General features: G+C 42.6%; 1 protein-coding gene across 3 annotated transcripts in view; it reads left to right on the top strand.

Moving 5' to 3' along the window:
- The first annotated feature begins 6765 nt into the window (after positions 1-6765).
- NRIP1 (nuclear receptor interacting protein 1) overlaps positions 6766-18915 on the top strand; it is a 110192-nt gene continuing 98042 nt past the window's right edge. Inside the window, exon 1 of one of the 3 annotated variants that reach the window (XM_089657389.1) lies at positions 6766-6947. The gene's annotated coding sequence lies outside the window, so the exon portion shown is untranslated. Of the gene's footprint in view, positions 6948-8340; positions 8705-9702; positions 9848-18915 lie in introns of those variants that run through there. The other 2 variants (XM_089657390.1, XM_089657391.1) reach the window with 2 other exon arrangements.

Below are 18915 nucleotides of genomic sequence, written 5' to 3' on the forward strand. Positions count from 1 at the left end.
ATGATGCTGTGCAGCCCAGCTGCCTGCATCCCAGCAACCAGTGACTCTGTGTAGTCCAGTCACCAGCGTCCTAGCAACCAATGATGCACAGCCCCATGGCGTCACTTGTCACTAGGATGCTGGTGGGTAGGCCACAGCATCATTGCATCTGAAAGGGGAAGGGGGTCAGCAAAAATGGCCACCTCAGGCAGCAATTAACCTTGGCAATTTTCTTATCTGCTGCCAGTTTTATAGAACCTTACACACGAAATCCACTCACTTCCTACAACTGCAGCATCTGAGAGCAATAGTGGGCCAATCATATGACTAGGAAATAACAATTTTCAGGGATGCATTTCAGGAAACCATGTTTGAATACATTATTGTAGAATTTCATAGCTAGCAATATATTAAACCAGAAAGGTGTTAACACCAAATTATAAAATTGTTTGTGTATGACAGTTAGATATTTCATTTCAAAATTTTACAGGTTAAATCAAAGCAAATAACCTCTGCTCCGCTTCAGAGTTGATTTCTTGCTCAGAATCATATAATGCAGCTGAAGATCATACAGAACGTTTGTGGGTTTTCTTTACGTCATATGTGGCATACGTATAGTAAATGCATCTTGCGTGCATCTCAAATGTCCAAGGGGTTGATTTGCTAAAGGCAAATAGACTGTGCACTTTGCAAGTGCAGTTGCTCTAAAGCAGGGTTTCCAAACTTTTCAAACAATGGGCTAGTGTATTTTCCTTTAGACTTTCAGATTGTGGCCAGCTGGTGAAGAAAATGTCCCGGGACCAGCATCAGTGAGAATACAAATGGCCTCAGGGTTAGTGGTCAGTAGGAGGAAGATTAATGATTAATAGTGACCCATCATTGGTATCAGTGGGAGAAATAGTGCCTCATCATTGGTATCAGTGGGAGGAATAGTGCCCCATTATTGGTATCAGTGGGAGGAATAGTGTCCCATCATTGGTATCAGTGGGAGGAATAGTGTCCCATCATTGGTATCAGTGGGAGGAATAGTGCCCCATCATTGGTATCAGTGGGAGGAATAGTGCCCCATCATTAGTATCAGTGGGAGGAATAGTGCCCCATCATTGGTATCAGTGGGAGGAATAGTGCCCCATCATTGGTATCAGTGGGAGGTATAGCACATTGTCATTGGTCTCGGTGGAAGGAATAGTGCTCCATTGTTGGTGTCAGTGGGAGGAATAGTGTCCCATCATTGGTATCAGTGAGAGAAATAGTGCCCCATCATTGGTATCAGTGGGAGGTATAGCACATTGTCATTGGTCTCGGTGGAAGGAATAGTGCTCCATTGTTGGTGTCAGTGGGAGGAATAGTGTCCCATCATTGGTATCAGTGGGAGAAATAGTGCCCCATCATTGGTATCAGTGGGAGGAATAGTGCCCCATCATTGGTTTCAGTGGGAGGTATAGCACATTGTCATTGGTCTCAGTGGAAGGAATAGTGCTCCATTGTTGGTGTCAGTGGGAGGAATAGTGTCCCATCATTGGTATCAGTGGGAGGAATAGTGCCCCATCATTAGTATCAGTGGGAGGAATAGTGCCCCATCATTGGTATCAGTGGGAGGAATAGTGCCCCATCATTGGTATCAGTGGGAGGTATAGCACATTGTCATTGGTCTCGGTGGAAGGAATAGTGCTCCATTGTTGGTGTCAGTGGGAGGAATAGTGTCCCATCATTGGTATCAGTGGGAGAAATAGTGCCCCATCATTGGTATCAGTGGGAGGAATAGTGCCCCATCATTGGTGTCAGTGGGAGGTATAGCACATTGTCATTGGTCTCAGTGGAAGGAATAGTGCTCCATTGTTGGTGTCAGTGGGAGGAATAGTGTCCCATCATTGGTATCAGTGGGAGGAATAGTGCCCCATCATTGGTATTAGTAGGAGGAATAGTGTCCCATCATTGGTATCAGTGGGAGGTATAGTGCCCCATCATTAGTATCAGTGGGAGGAATAGTTCCCAACATTGGTATCAGTGGGAGGAATAGTGCCCCATCATTGGTATCAGTGGGAGGTATAGCACATTGTCATTGGTCTCAGTGGAAGGAATAGTGCTCCATTGTTGGTGTCAGTGGGAGGAAGAGTGCCTCATATCATTGGGAGCAATAGTGCCCCAAGGGCCAGAGGGCCACATCCAGCTCCTGACATGCAGTTTGGAGACCCCTGCTCTAATTCCTAGAGTGTAAGCTCTAACGAGCAGGGCCCTCTGTTTCCTCTTGTACCAAATTGTATTGTAACTGTAATGTCTGCCTTCATTTTGTAAAGCTCTGTGCAAACTGTTGGTGCTGTATAAATCCTGTATAATAATAATAATAAAGCATAGTAAATGAGATTGAGCTTCACTTTGCAAAGAATACCTACTCATGTACAAAGCAAAAAAAAAAACATTATTTTTGATTGAACATGATTGGATGATGAAAGAACTTCCCCTTATTTACTAAACTCTGGTGAAAATGCACTTGCAAAATGCACAGTCTATTTGCCTTTAGTAAATCCACCTGTAAGTTGTACAAGCCCAAAATTAGTAGTATGTTCCTATAAACTCTTGAACCATTGGATAGGAAATGCTAGCACAGAGTGTACTACATCATCCACTACTGGACAAGGTGCATACCATTTTCTACTGCCGTTTTCCTTTAGATTGTAAGTTCCTTTGAGCAAGCCTTCTTGATTGTTGTAGCCAGCCTCAGTTTTTAATGCCCAGTACACAAGGACTCGTTGTAATCTCAGTTTGTGAACACTAGGGCGTTCAGCCACTCACGACTTTACAGATGCCATAGCTGAGGCAAAAATTAAATGACATGTCACATTTGGTGGACAGAATGTAACCCATTTAATGCACACGGCCCATTCAATACATCTTTTTGTGGCACGTTGGGTCTTATTCTCGGAATTAAAATAGGTGGTGAGTAGACGACATTTTGCCTCCTAACCACTTCTCCCCACACCTACCTCTGTGGTAGTTTGCTTTTCTGAGGGTTGGGAAAGGGCATGTGCCCATTTGAATGATCCCTTTTAGCTGAACTTAGGTCACATATATGCAGACAAATAGATACTTTGTCCTTGCTCTTGCTGGCTTCTTTCTCTCCGGTTCTGGACTGGATGACCAGTTCCATGAAGTTGATCTTCTTCTCTTGGTCTGGTGACCATGTCCTTGCCAACGTCATCATGTACAATGAAAGACCAATGGCCACCTCTGGGCTTGATTGGAGTTCAGCTTTAATTAGCAGGCTAGGCTTATGATGAATCTTGACATTTACATATCGGTCAAGGTAAAAAGGAAACCTGTGCTGAATGAAATCTGGGTGCTGCCCATACTAAAACTCTTCTGAAAAAGTATGACTTTTTGGGCTGTTTCTGAGCCCTGTACTTTCTGGGACCGTGATCTAGAATGTTCGTGCAGTCAATGGCATAGGACTCCTGATCTGTATTATTGTAAGCCAGATCAATGACTTAGAAAGTGTTGAAGACCTTGGGTCAGCATGAGAACCATACAGCTAGCAATTTTAGAAGGACGGGTCACAACTGGCAGCCTCCTTCAAGTTTCCTTGAGTTAAGGTTAAGGGTTTAGTTTAGGAGTTACATTAGTTAAGGTCAGTAACTTATTATTAGCCTTCTGGTCTGATAAATTTGCACTGAATCATCACATTCATTACAAACCTGGATGCCAAATATATATGGCCTAAGAAAAGACATCCACGTACATATTATTGCTGATGAGCATTTGTGTGCTGAAATTTGTGGTGCTGAAACTCGAATGCTCAAAAAAAACCACACAGATTTTAAGAAAATGATGATTCAAGTAGTTGTAAACCCTAACTTTAAATAATCTAATTTGTTACAGCACTATGTATCATAAAGTATTTTATTCTTAATAAATATAAAAATAATTATTTTCAGCAATTTAGTTTTTTTCATTCTCTGTTGCAGTCTCATTGCTGCTGATCCACTGCAGCTCACCTGCTTTTTTCGGTAAACATGCATTTCTGTGTATGTGTATGGAATGGCCACCTTAATTATCACCTTAAAACAGGAAGTGCTTAAACAAGGACCTTTAAGCCAGGATCACCAGATATAATTTTAAAGGAAGATGTAGGTTTTAAAATCTTGAACATTGCTTTTATAGTTACAACATAGTAAAGCTTATAGGGGATTTCAGTGACTGGGTTTACATATATATTATATACTTGAATGTGCTACTTTTAAACTGCAGGTGGGCTTACAGCTGTGTTGGTAGGCAGGTTTTTATTCAAATAATAGTCATTTACATATAATTTACAGGAAGCGGCTTAGGTTTTTAATACAATGAAACAGTAGGTACATTATTTGCTAAATGATATATCCAGAACCTCTGCTAAGCACAGTCTCTAAACGAAATTTCAGTGCAAATAAAAAAAGACAAAATTGTATCCTTCTACTGGTCAAGCATACATAGAATTACAAGAAATTAGGAAATGTGCAATTAAAAATACAAAAAACGATATATATATATGTACTTTATTTGCCAAAAGTATTGGGATGTCTGCCTTTACACGTTCATGAACTATAATGGCATCTCAGCCATAGTCCATAGGGTTCAATATTGAGTTGGCCCACCCTTTGCAGCTATAACAGCCATTCTTCCAGAAGCGCATTTGTGAGGTCAGGCAGTGATGTCAGACGAGAAGGCCTGGCTCGCAGTCTCCGCTCTAATTCACCCCAAAGGTGTTCAATCAGGTTGAGGTCAGGACTCTGTGCAGGCCAGTCAAGTTCCTCCACCCCAAACTCACTCATCCATGTCTTTATGGACCTTGCTTTGTGCACTGATGCACAGTCATGTTGGAACAGGAAGGGGCCATCCCCAAGCTGTTTCCACAAAGTTGGGAGCATGAAATTGTCCAAAATGTCTTGGTATGCTGACGCCTTAAGACTTTCCTTCACTGGAACTAGGGGGCCAAGCCCAACCCCAGAAAGACAACCCCACAACATAATGTCCCCTCCACCAAACTTTACACTTAGCACAAGGCAGTCAGGCAAGTATTGTTCTCCTGGCAACCACCAAACCCAGACACGTCCATTGGAATTGTCAGAGAAGTGTAATTCGTCACTCTAGAGAACACATCTCCACTGCTCTAGAGTCCAGTGGCGACGTGCTTTACACCACTGCATCTGACGCTTTGTTTTGCCCATTACCCATTCCATGAAGCTCTCTACACACTGTTGTTGTGCTAATCTGAAGGCCACACAAAGTTTGGAGGTCTTTAGCTATTGACTCTGCAGACAGTTGGCGACTTCTGTGCACTGTGTGCTTCAGCATGCTCTGACCCCGCTCTGTCATTTTACATGGCCTACCACTTTGTGGCTGAGTTGCTGTTGTTCCCAGTTGCTTCCACTTCATTATAATATCACTAACAGTTGAATATTTAGTAACAAGGAAATTTCATGAATGGACTTATTGCACAGGTGGCAACCTATCACGGTACCATGCTTGAATTCACTGAGCTCCTGAGAGCGACCCATTCTTTCACAAATATTTGTAGAAGCAGTCTGCATGCCTAGGTGCTTGATTTTATAGACCTGTGGCCATGGAGGTGATTGGAACACCTGAATTCAATGATTTGGAGGGGTGTCCCAATACTTTTTGTATTATAGTGTATGTCTATATCTATCTATCTACTATATATATATATATTGTAACCACCTTGTGGCATTCCATTTAGAAAATGATTAAACAGGTATTCTTATTCAAAAATATATTTTTATTTATATAGTCTCCTTTAACTTTTTAGATGGCAGAGCTTCTAACAAGAATAGTAGTATGAATAAAATAATAATACCCTAAGATTTTTCTTGTATTGAATTGTATTGTAACTGTACTGTCTGCTATCATTTTGTAAAGCAGTGTGCAGCCTGTTGGTGCTATTTAAATCCTGTATACAAATAATAATAATAATAATAATTTTTTTTTAAATAATATTAGTAGTAGTAGTAGTAGTATTGTTATACAGCATATAGCCTCCTCTAATTTATTAGATGGCATTTATGCTCTTTGATTTCTAACTAAAATAGCAGTAAAATAGTATTTATTATTATTATTATGATTATTATTATTCAGGATATAGTCTCATTAAGCCCATTAGATGGCATTTGTTTTACTTGGTTTCTAACTAAAATAGTATTATCAGTAAACAAATGATTTATTATTAGCATTTTTTCTATACCGTAGCCCATTCCATATTTTTTCTATGTGGTTTTCAGCTAGAAAAGTAGCAGGTGTAAACTACTACTACTAATTATTATTATTATTACTATTATTATGGTGCTTCCCCAACTTGTTTGTTGGTTTTTATTCTACTTGGAATCCAACTTGTAGGACTAAAAATGATGAATATAATAATTATTATGATTATTGTTGTTATTATACAGCCTCTCTCAGCCCATTTAGTGGCATTTATTCTACCTTGTTTCCAACTAAAATAGTAGTGGGAGTAAGCAGAATCTATTATTATTATTATACCGTATATAGCCCATCAGATGCCATTTCTCCTACTAGTCTTTTAATAAATAGCAGGAGGAATAGAAACACTAAAGCAAGAGCAGCAAATGCTTGCCCTGTAATTAGAGTGCGCAGTGATGGCGCCCCCGGCAGCAGTGGCGGAGTACAGAGGCTCGTCCAGTGACAGCAGTGTGTGGGTGGAAGGAGGGAAGGGTTAAGCAGGGCTGTGGATGGCAGGCAGGCGGGCGGTGCGGGCGGTGAGGCCGGTGGGAGGGAGGGCTGTGTGCAGTGCCGGGTGAGGTGGAGGAGGATTAGTAGTGCGGGGAGGGAGGCTGGGACACTCAGACATTACTGCAGAGACGAGGAAGGAGGACGGGCCGCCCGGAGATCGCTGGATTTGGAGGGACAATGTGGAGTCTTTGTGTTCGGGGCGGAGAGGACGGAGGAGAGGAGCTCCGGGGGTGAGTGCGGCCGGCCGGCATTGTTCGGGGAGATGGTGGTTACATTGTATCTTCGGATCAGCCTTGTGTCTGACTCCGCCAGCCTGGGAGGAGGTGGAGGGAGGCTGGAGAGGGGGGATCGGGGGGATGAATGTACACCGCCTGATCTGCTCTATGCAGGGTCGGGGACCCCCACCCCTCTACACCCTCACCAAAGTTTTCTGGGCTCAGGGGTGGCAGGGTGTTGAGATCAGGGGTGTTGTTGTGGGAGCAAGGATTGCCGAGTGCTAGGATGGCAGGGTGCTGGGATTAGGGGTGGCAGGGTTCTGCTGTGGTGAGAGCAGGGATGGCAGGGTGCTGGAACTGGATGTGGCAGGGTGCTGGGCTCAGGGGTGGCAGGTTGGTGGGATGGCAGGGTGCTGAAAAACAGGATGTGGCAGGGTACTGGACTGAGAGGTGGTAGGATCAGGGGTGGCAGAGTGCTGTTGTAGCAGGGTGGTGGGAGCAGGAATTGCTGGGTGCAGGGATCAGGGATGGCAGGGTGGTGAGAGCAGGGATTGCTGGGATCAGGGGTGACAGGGTGCTGGGATCAGGGATGTCAGGGTGGTAGGAGCAGGGATTGCTGGGATCAGGGGTGGCAGGGTGGTAGGAGCAGGGATTGCTGGGATCAGGGGTGGTAGGAGCAGGGATTGCTGGGATCAGGGGTGGCAGGGTGCTGGAGCTGGATGTGGCAGGGTGCTGAGATCAGGGGTGGCAGGGTGCTGGAGCTGGATGTGGCAGGGTGCTGAGATCAGGGGTGGCAGGGTACTTGAAACAGGATGTGTCAGGCTGCTGGGCTCAGGGGTGTCAGGATGCTGGGCTCAGGGGTGTCAGGATGCTGGGCTCAGGGGTGTCAGGCTGCTGGGCTCAGGGGTGTCAGGATGCTGGGCTCAGGGGTGTCAGGATGCTGGGCTCAGGGGTGTCAGGATGCTGGGCTCAGGGGTGTCAGGATGCTGGGCTCAGGGGTGTCAGGCTGCTGGGCTCAAGGGGCAGAGTGCTGTTATGGCAGGGTTCTGCGATTAGGGGTGCTTGGAAGCCAGGGTGCTGACAACAGGGTGCAGAGATTCCAGGGTGCTGGAAGCGAAGGTGGCAGGTTGCACAGATACCAGGGTGCTGAGAGCAGGGCACAGGGATTCCAGGGTGCTGGGAGCAGAGATGGTAGGGTGCTGGGATGCCAGGGTGCTGGGAGCAGAGATTGTAGGGTGCTGGGAGCAGAGATGGTAGGGTGCTGGGAGCAGAGATGGTAGGGTGCTGGGATGCCAGGGTGCTGGGAGCAGAGATTGTAGGGTGCTGGGAGCAGAGATGGTAGGGTGCTGGGCTGCCAGGGTGCTGGGAGCAGAGATGGTAGGGTGCTGGGATGTCAGGGTGCTGGGAACAGAGATGGTAGGGTGCTGGGAACAGAGATGGTAGGGTGCTGGGATGCCAGGGTGCTGGGAACAGAGATTGTAGGATGCTGGGAACAGAGATTGTAGGGTGCTGTGATGCCAGGGTGCTGGGAGCAGAAATGGTAGGGTGCTGGGATGCCAGGGTGCTGGGAGCAGAGATGGTAGGGTGCTGGGAGCAGAGATGGTAGGGTGCTGGGAACAGAGATGCTGGGATGCCAGGGTGCTGGGAGCAGGGCAGGCTGGGCACCCAGAAATGACAGGCTGGGCACACTTACCAGCTTGGGTGCCCCCTTGTGTGAGCAGGAAGTGTGGCTTTGTGATCAGACCTCTGGCTCAGGGGCTCATGGAAATGAGGTAATGCTGCACCTTGGGAATCTGGCACAGTGACATTTCAGGGGAGGACTGCCACCCAGGGGCCCAACCCCCACCTCCCCAGGATGGAGAGCAGGTCACAGAAGTCCAGACTAGTTACTTACAGGAAAAAGGCCAGTAATCATTAACCTGAGGAGGGGGCACGGATGTTGCACACACATCTTGGGTGTCACACTGCAAGATTTGACTCATCAGGGCAGGGGGCTGTCAGATTGAGGTTAGCTGTATGTAGCATGCACAGGATATGAACTTGTAGCGATTTTGTTACACGACACTAATATTGTTACATGACACGATTTCTACTGGACAGACGTGCAGATCATGGAACGCTCAGCATGGTATAGAGATGACTCTTTGAGCCAGTGACCTGTTTTGCTCAGAGTAGAATGTCAGCATTTGTGAGTTTTGCATGGTGGCATGTCTGGTGACTGATTCCTTCAGCAGGCTTATGCTTTGCCTATAAGTATTACTATTATTTTAATATTAAAATATGACTGAGGACATATTGTGACTTCTGCTCGCTTTATTATTATGCATAGAATGCAGTGATGAAGTGCTAGCTCTTTGGGCTAAGAGATCATATTATGAGCTACAAGTAAAACCTTCTATTCATTTGTTGTGCTTGGTGGGGCTTGTTTTAGACTTAAGTATTTTTGCATCACTTTTTTTTTTTTAACTGTTTTTAGTTGGGGCAGCTAGACATTAAAAGACATCGTGTATAGGCTGATTGCTGATCCTTATGCTTTGAAAATGCTGTTTGCCTGGCTGTTGCAAAGCCATTGACCTGGAACAAGTGTTAAAGTGACACTAAACTCTGTTTACTAAAACAAAATCTATTCAAGTATGTACTCCTAACTCAAAAAATACCTTTTGTTGCTCTTCACTTCCTTCAGTTTTTTTTTTTTTTCAATATCGTATTCTGACTTCCTGTTAGAGTGTGGCTACGTTCGTTTTCCATGTCCCCACTGTATGACTAGCCACCCTCTCTTCTTGCTGGCTTCCAAGATGGACTGGAGACTATGGACATAGTGTGCATAGAGAAGTGCACATGACTGCAACTAACATGCACTGCTCCTTCCAAAGAAACAGAAGTGAGAGGGAAAAGGAGATGTTCAGGAGCTCACAGTAAGAAATGATTTAATGAAATATAGATTAATAGATAAAAATAGACAAAAGTATCAGATGTGTATAGATTGTTTTTTGAGAATAATGGGACTGTTTAGTGTCACTTTGAGACTTTCCTGACCTCACTAGCTGCATGCTGGTTCAGGGGTCAGTGAGTCCAAAACTCTGGGGCTGGAGCCCGCCCGGAAACTTGCATACTCAGAAGGAGAGGTCAGCAGTGTCGTTTTTATTTCTTTAGCTGTGGTTTTGCTTTAAGGCATGGGGGCCATGCTTTGGTCTGAGTGTGTAGATGCAGTATGTTGCAACACCTATTGTACTGTTATTGGCTGGAAGTATTTTACAGTATTTTGTGCTTAGCTGGAGGGTGGAAATGGCAGACAAGCCCTTCTAGGATGTGATAGTCATAATGACAACATATATGCGCAGGGAACGCTTAGGACTGCACGTGGTCACTTTTTCCTGAATGAATTTGTGTTGGGGCAACTGACAGATCTGTAATATGGTGCATAAGACCTATAACAAGCTTGTTATCTGCTGGTCCAAACTGAGGGCTGAAAAGAATTCTCATTTTATTTTTTCCCAGTGCAGTCAGGATAATTTGATATGATACCTGTTGGTTGCTATAGGCTGCTCCACATTGGGAATTGCTGTTGGCCATGTTAAATAATATCGATGGAGACCGAATACACGTAGGGACTGATGGTCTGCTCATAATAAAATTACATCTGTTGGGAAGAATTCACCGATTTTTCAGATGGGTGATGGAGGTTATATTGCTCAAAAGGAAAAAAAAAAAAAAAAGCTCATGATTAGAGTATGTAGCAGAGCCGGGAAAATGATTGTTCCAGTGACTCACACTGACTGGCCAATAACTGGCAGGACTCCCAAGTCATGGTTGTAATCATCTCGCAAGTGTGGTTTACTTTAACCACAGCTGGCTTCCCCTGCATTGTTCTGACTTTATATCGCAATTTAAGATGTCACATTTCATGTAATGCAAATGGAAGAGGCAGATTGGTGCTTATTGACTGGCAGCAAATTGCAGTCTTTGTTGTAAAAAAAAAAAAAATGAATTTAATCTGCTTGATTTATTTAAGAAATAATGGTTAACATTCTGCATAATTTTTTTTTTCTTTTAATAATCTTAGTATTTGTTGCTCTGTGTGTGTTTTGCTCTTATTTTTGTGTTGATGAAATTGATTTGTAAATAATGTAAGGGGGAAAAAAACACGGGAGTAGTGATCACAAAAAACCCTAAATATTTGCTATATTGTACCAGAAAATACACTTAAAAAAATAAATTTTTTGACTTGTGCAAGGCAGATGGCTTATTCTTTTATAATAGGGGTTTATGTAATTAGAGTATGCAAAGAGCAGCAATGGAATGTCAACTGTAATAATCCATATTACCCAGCCTGATTTCTCCTTTCATCAGTTTACAGCCAGGACAATGAAAGATGACAGCTGATTGGTTGCTGTGGGTGGCTGCCTTTTCCCATAATAAAAAAGCCAGTTTGTGGTGTCAGGAGCCTTTGATGTTTTGTTTCAACTCTGAGCAATTAAAAAGCGGAGAGTGACTGCGTGCATTTAGATTAACATTAATAATTCCCAGTTATTTAATTGCATTTGTAAATAAAAAAAATAATTTTATGTATCTGTTGGCATAGGTGCTGTGGCTCATGCATTTCTGGTTTAAGCGTGTCGGTTGGTGTTCACAAGTTACTCGTCCAATCTAATCCCTTTGCGAAATATAGTACTCTAGAATTCAGGATTCTCCAAATTATGGCCCTCCAGGTGTTGAGGAACTGCAAGTCCCATGAGACCTTGCAAGACTTTGATAGCAACAGGCAAGACTCCCAGAGTCATGATGGGACTTGTAGTACTTCAACAGCTGGAGGGCCATAGTTTGGAGACCCCTGCTCTAGATGACCGGTTTGTAGTTGTAGATACATAGGCTGTGCCAGAGTCTAACGAAATCATGGTAGAAACTGTGTTCATCTTGAATATGCTCCTACTGAAAGGGCCGGTCTGCCGAAAAGCAGTGCATTGATTATAGGTGGAGTCTGATGGGCTGATTCAGCTCCTGGCTTCTTTTATATCTTGGAAACCCCAATAGTGAGAGTTCCTTACCAGTATTACTACTGTGCTTATTTCGACCTGGGGGTTTTGCGCATCCTAACCTGCCTCGGGTGTTCAAATATCAGTCCTCTCAATGGTTTGATGAATATCATTCCAAAGTGCTTCAAAATTGAATTTGCTTTATGAACATTTGATTATGAATGAATGGACTTTACCAAATGAAAACCACGTACACTATTAGAAGAGTTTAAGAAAAAAGGTTCCATCCTGCTCCCTTTTTGAATTTCCTCATCACTGTGGTTGAAATTGAATTTGTCTTTACCCCAGTGATGATAGGAAAATTGAAAAATGTAGAATACAATTCTATTACCAGCTTCTATTATCCATAAGAAAAAATAAATAAGAAAAAAATCCATAGAGCTAGTTGGAACCCTTGATAATGGCCCCAGTTGGTGTGCAAAGCCGGGAGCTTGAGCACAAAGATCTCACCTGTAGGCTCCCCGGGAGAAGATAAGGAACCGTCAGGTGCTTTTACTTTCCAGTATCTACCAAAAACACATATTTTCAGTGGATCTACCTTTTATTGTAATATTCAGTATAATATCAGGTTGTGGCATGTATTATTTTACATCCTCTTTGCTATGTTACATTCTACACTATGTACAGTATGTTATGTCATTTTTTTAACAGGTTTGCCTGTTAAAAATGTGTTTGCAGTTTTTATGCTACAATAGACTATACAGTGAATGGATCCTTGTCATTTTTTAATGGCATATGTTAGAAAAGACAATGTCTACAGCAGGCCGACATGCTGGGATCATTAGTGCCTCATGGGTTATCCAATAGTGAATGAGATGTTGAGCCCTGTAAATTGTCTTGCTTACTACTGTATTCATCCATCTGTAGTCCGTTTTCATTTGTTCCTTGTGTATAATCTATAATGTGACTTCCAGTAGTTAGTCCCCCAACAAGATATCGTGGGATCCAATCTGGCTCACTACAGATTGTGGCTAGAAAGGCCCTCCGAAGGTGTGTCATAGATGTCGCTGTTTTAAAATTCATTTTCAGCTGCACCTTGCTTCTGAGCTAGCGAGTATAGGCTATTACCCCTCAATATGGCTTTTAGGGTACCCATAAACTCTCAATCCTCGATTATATGATGCTTCCCAAATTGTTAAAGCTGGCCATACATAGTATATTTTTGTCCAACCAGTCGTGCAAAAATTATCAGGACATTCAGTGGTTTGATGAATATCATTCAACATTTGATAAAGAACGAATGGACTTTATCAAATGAAAGCCTCATACACTATTAGAAGTTTTTATAAGAAAAATGTTCCATCCTGCTCCTTTTTCAATTTTCTCATCACTGCAGTTGAAATTGAATTTGTCTTTACCCCGATAGTGATAGGAAAATTTAGAATAAAATTCTATTACCAGCTTAGATCACCGGAATCCCTAAAATGTTAACTTAGCCCTGGTTCACACCTGTGCATTTTTGAACATGTGTTTTTGATGCATTTTGTGTTTTATTTGCCCATAGGAAAGTACTAAGTGCATCTTTGATGCGATTTTACACTCTTGCACTCAAGGTTGCTGTGACTTTGAAAATGTTCCAGCATTACTTTGATGTGACTTGAGTGTTAGAGAGTGTAAAGTCACATGGAAGTTGCATCAAAGTCACACTTTCCTATTGGCCAAAAAAAAATGCAATACTCATCAAAAACACAATACATACTTTTTTGGTGCAATTCCATTGAAGTCTATTGCACCAAAAATGCAGTCTGCTGCGGAGAAAAAAAAGTCCCTGACCCTTTCCAAAAATGCAGCAGCTGAAAACGCATAAGTGAGAACGTGTCCCTTAAGAAACCATGTTAAATGGACTGTAGGGCATTTCTGCAAAACATATTAAAATGTGAATCAGGTCTTAGTTCATGGAACACAGTAATCATTAAAAAACATAAACACTTTCTAAAATCAGGGACTGACTTGTAAAATCAAGTGCAGTTGGCAAATGTGACAGGTGGAACTGGAATGCCTACAGATAAGGTCCCTTTTGGAATTAGAATTTTAATGAGAGGTTGTCACAAACAAAAACGGGCACTTGGATATGCAGAAATTCACCAGTTAATTAGCCCTATTCACACCTGATGCGATTCCTGTAGCGCGACATTCCTGAAGATGAAGACTCCCATTATTCTTAGTGGGCCTGTTCATAGATGAACATTCCGTTGCCTGAATTTGATATTCAGTAAGTATATGAGCTGTTTTGGGGCACCATAGAATTTAGTAAGAGCTCTCCATAATTCAAGTTTAGCATTCTCCAGTTTTAGTAAATCATCCCCCAAGTCTATATGTCAGTGTACTTAAAGAAAGCTCTGATGCAGCTTCTATACTGTATTCCACATTTTTCAGTTGTAGAATGCATTTAAAAAGAACTTGCCCTGTTGTGTCTATGGGAGCTGCAATTGCTGACCTAAAACAGAGATGGGCAACTCTGAAGAGATGGAGATCTACTTAACTAACTTTGAAGAGATCAAGGATCACCAGGATTTGACTCAATTTTTTAAGGAGATAATCTAGCAAGGCCCCATTAAAAAGTAATGTTTAGGTGTCAGTAGTATGTAACACAGATTGCAGAGGTCACGAGTAAGTAATGCAGAGTGCAGGGGTCACGAGTAAGTAATGTAGAGTGCAGGGGTCACGAGTAAGTAATGTAGAGTGCAGGGGTCACGAGTAAGTAATGTAGAGTGCAGGGGTCACGAGTAAGTAATGTAGAGTGCAGGGGTCACGAGTAAGTAATGTAGAGTGCAGGGGTCACGAGTAAGTAATGTAGAGTGCAGGGGTCACGAGTAAGTAATGTAGAGTGCAGGGGTCACGAGTAAGTAATGCAGAATATGGGGGCCAGGAGAAAATAAAGTGAAATGCAGGAGTAAGTAAAGCAACGGCAGAGGCCAGGAGTAAGAAAAGCAAAGTGCAGGGGCCAGGAGTAAGTAATGCAGAGTGGCAGGGGCCAGGGGCAAGTAAAGCAGAGTGGCAGGGGCCAGGGGCAAGTAAAGCAAAGTGGCAGGGGCCAGGGGCAAGTAAAGCAAAGTGGCAGGGGCCAGGGGCAAGTAAAGCAAAGTGGCAGGGGCCAGGGGCAAGTAAAGCAAAGTGGCAGGGGCCAGGGGCAAGTAAAGCAAAGTGGCAGGGGCTAGGAGTAAGTAATGCAGAGTGCAAGGGTCAATAGTAGGTGATGCACAGTTCAGAGGTCAGTAGTAAGTAAAAGGGGGGGGGGTTATGTTAATCAGTGTGCAGGGGTCAGTAATGCAGAGTTCAGTACTATAGCACAACCACACCCCCTCATGAATTTGGTGCAGCAGATCTCCGATACCTCGCAGTTTTCACCTCAACTGTGTAATAGAACATGTCATCTCTGAGGATAAGCAAAGGTCTTCCATTGGCTCTACATTCATATTACCATTCTGATCTGAGGGTTGACAGGCGGTGCGGGGTCAGCATCTGATAGTATGTCTGGGTTGGGATCTACCTGCTTCTTGGCTGCGATGGATCAGTTGCCAGCCCCTGTTTTAGAGGGTTGTGCCTATTTCCTCTCTATAAAATCTGCTTAATAGTTGTTAATGCGTTCTCTGTCTTCTCGGTGTTTTATACTGGTGTTTTTTTTAAACTCTGCTGTTGGCTACCAGTTCAGGCCTATTCATGCTATATATATAACCAGTTCTCTGCAGCCTTCTTAAGTAGTATTTTGCCCTCGTGAAGAACATGATCCCATCACTGAATCGTCATCAAGTATTAGTCAATGTTTGTCAACTTCAAAATAGCAGCCAACAAACTGACGGGCAGTCTGATTTGTGTTTGTTGTCTGCTCGGCAAGTCATGTTAATGTTGTCCGGCGTTTTGTCCTGTTCCTCTGTCTCCGGTGTCTCTGGCAAATCATGATTTTATCATACAGAATGGAAATAAATATACCAGTGGTGTTGTCAGTGATCCACTTCGCAATGGGAGGGTTTTGTGAAAGGAGATTACAAGTGATGGGCTAATGTTTATTTTAAAGTCACGGTGCATTAACTCCCTAATGCTATTTTGCATGCCCTAGTTTAAACTGTTGCTACTCCATTTGGGGTGGAAGCACTTTGATGACGGAGGTTACAGAGGTCGTTTTTGAAGTAGACATGGTGGTCTGCCAATCAAAATATTTTTACTAAAATGCTTGCTACAACGTTTGCTATTTTTTTTTTTTTTTTAGCTAACTGATTAATTAGATTTATGATGATTGCGTGAAAAGTGGCCATTTGTCTGGTACCAAACATCTGCCTTCGATTTTAGTAAAATGTCACAAATCATCACTGTAGTCTTAAAAAGACTGCAAACACTTTAGGAATGACAGTAGCTTTAGTGCAAGAAGGATGCTTTGTGTCTATTCTGGAAAGAAAATATTAATTTTTGGTGTAAAAAAAAAAAACAATCTTGATGTCTTTCAAATGTAGCAGCTCACATTCACCATATTTACTTATTTAGGGAAAGTTTGCAAATTTTGTACTGGTTCCATAAACAAAAATAAAATGTGACATAAAGCTGAAACGTGGACATAAAGTGGAACTTCATGTATATATAAAAGGCACAATTTAATGCAGTTCTGTATTCCTTAACACATTAAATGTATCTGGTTAAATACAAGCAGGGTAAGTACCAGAATATAACTTGGCACCAGTCTACAGTAAAGTTTCTGCAGCAGAGCTCAGACAGGGAGGGAGAAGCAGTACAAGTAGCTAATCAAGTGGAGGTACGAGGGGCATGCTGATAAGTGGAGAGAGGAGCTCATTAGTGTGCTGTTTCTCTTTTTCACTGTACAGTCATGGTGGGGAGAGGACCTGTAAGTTAAAATGAAACTAGAACAGAGAAAAATCAGGTCACCTGCCCTGTTTGACAAGATTGTGCTGTGTGGCAATGTGTAGAATTCATGACTATATGTTATAGTGAGATATTGACATTCTTTACTAGTGGTGCACCAAAATTAAAGTTTTGATGCAAAAACTGAAACCATAATTTCAGGATGCACTTCAATGGAATACTAGTCAGTGCCAGTGTGCAAGGTTGTATTTTTGGTTCTGATGAATAAATCACCTCTAATGTTGGGTGTCCCACATGTGCAGATTTTGCTGCGTTCTGCAAAACTATTAGTTGTTTTTTTTTTACTTTTTGTAATGGGTGACCTGAGATTGTGCAGGATTTTAAAGGGTTCCTTGACTGAAAAAAGGTTCAGAAACACTGCTCTGCACAAATATTTTGCTTTTCATTTCTATTTTAAACTGAATGGGTTGTTTTACAAAGTGAGGGTTCACATCTACATTAATTTTAGAAGCCTGCAGAGTATGGACTTTTGTCTTTTTTCAGCCAGACTATCTATGCAACGGTGTATCTTTCTATATAGAAATGAGAATTCAATATTTGAACTACCCTTTCGTATTAAGCCAGATATTCATAGACAGAGGAAAGCATTGGTCTGTTTTTTTCATTGTTCTTCACGGAGTGTCCTTCACAGAGAACATGAGCTCCATAAACACTGCAATGTTCTTGGGTAGCTACATAGTTTTGCACAACTTTTAGGACACGTTTTAGTGCTTGGTTACACCAAGGGTGGTGGGATGAAAAAAGTTTTATACTTGGAATATATGTCAGACATGCATGCGTGGGTAATTGCCAGTGTAGAAAAGCATTGCCATTCACAAGAGCACGGTCACATAGAACCATTGAGTTGTATGGCAGGCAGTATGCAGTGGGTGTGCCATCCCGGGTTTGGGAAGATGTTGGGAAAGTACACCAGGCATCTAAGATGCCCCATGTTCATGAACACTTAAAGTTTTATATACACTTGTAATACATATATGATGAGTTGCGTGAATAGCTAGTATGTAGGACATTTAGCTTTGTAGGTCGAGGTAACAAGGATTCAATGACATAAAGTCTGACCTTGTATGAAGGAACAATAAGTCCAAAGCCACAAGAAAGCTGTTTTTCCAACCTTGATATGAAGGAGTCTTATTAAGACAAGATGAACCATCTACTGTTCTTGGTAAGGTCAAGATACAAGTACTGGGTGGCATTATTATCTGATCTTTGGAGATAATTCAAAGTTAAAACATAGTTTTATTGTTCAGAAGGCCTGTGAGCCTATATACTTTGAACTTGCCTGAATTGCTTGTTCCCAGACAGCTGAATAAACCTACTTCATTGAAGATCCTCAAACCCCTCATGTATTGAATCGTATTGTTACTGTACTGTCTCCCATTGTAATGTAAAGCGCTGAGCAAACTATTGGCGCTATATAAATTCTGTATAATAATAAAAGTGTTGATTCTTTATTTCACTTCAATGGAGAGAAGTAAAAATTGTTTAGCAAATAAAACTGCGGTTTCCTTTTGTGACCTTAGTGCTAGATTATGAATGCCGCTCAAGCTGGGGAAGCCAAACTCCCGCAGTCACCAGGGGAAAAGGTGCAGGCTGCCAAAGGTGCTTATCCAAAGCGATGCATGTATAAAATGAAAGACGCACCGCACTCCCGTCCATCCAACCTAGTGTAGTCTTGAAAACGACCTCAGCCCATGAGTTCCTGCCAAAACCACAACCCCTCTCCCTGGTGTCGCTTTGGTGGAAACTCATGGGCTAAGGCCGTTTTCAAGTCTACACTAGGTTGGCTGGACGGGAGATCTACGCTCCTTTGTTTTTTTTTTTTGTTTCCTTTTGTTGTTTTTTTTTTCTTTATTTTTTTGGAGGGGGGGGGGGGGCTTTCTTGTATGGCACTTCTTCCAACATAGTGATTGACACTCTTGCCTTGTGTTTGAATTTGATCCATAACAATATCTGCATGGTGTGTGTATGTACTCAACAAATGCTTGCATTGCTTCTTTTGGGTAGTATAGTTTTCGTACTCAGTCCAAAAATACTGTTGGGCTCCATGTGCACGAGCCTACCCTGACCGCTGGCCGCGG

The sequence above is a fragment of the Staurois parvus genome, unplaced genomic scaffold, assembly GCF_062004578.1.
Source record: "Staurois parvus isolate SC_StPar_1 unplaced genomic scaffold, SC_StPar_1.0 ptg000988l, whole genome shotgun sequence".
Lineage (NCBI taxonomy): Eukaryota > Metazoa > Chordata > Amphibia > Anura > Ranidae > Staurois > Staurois parvus.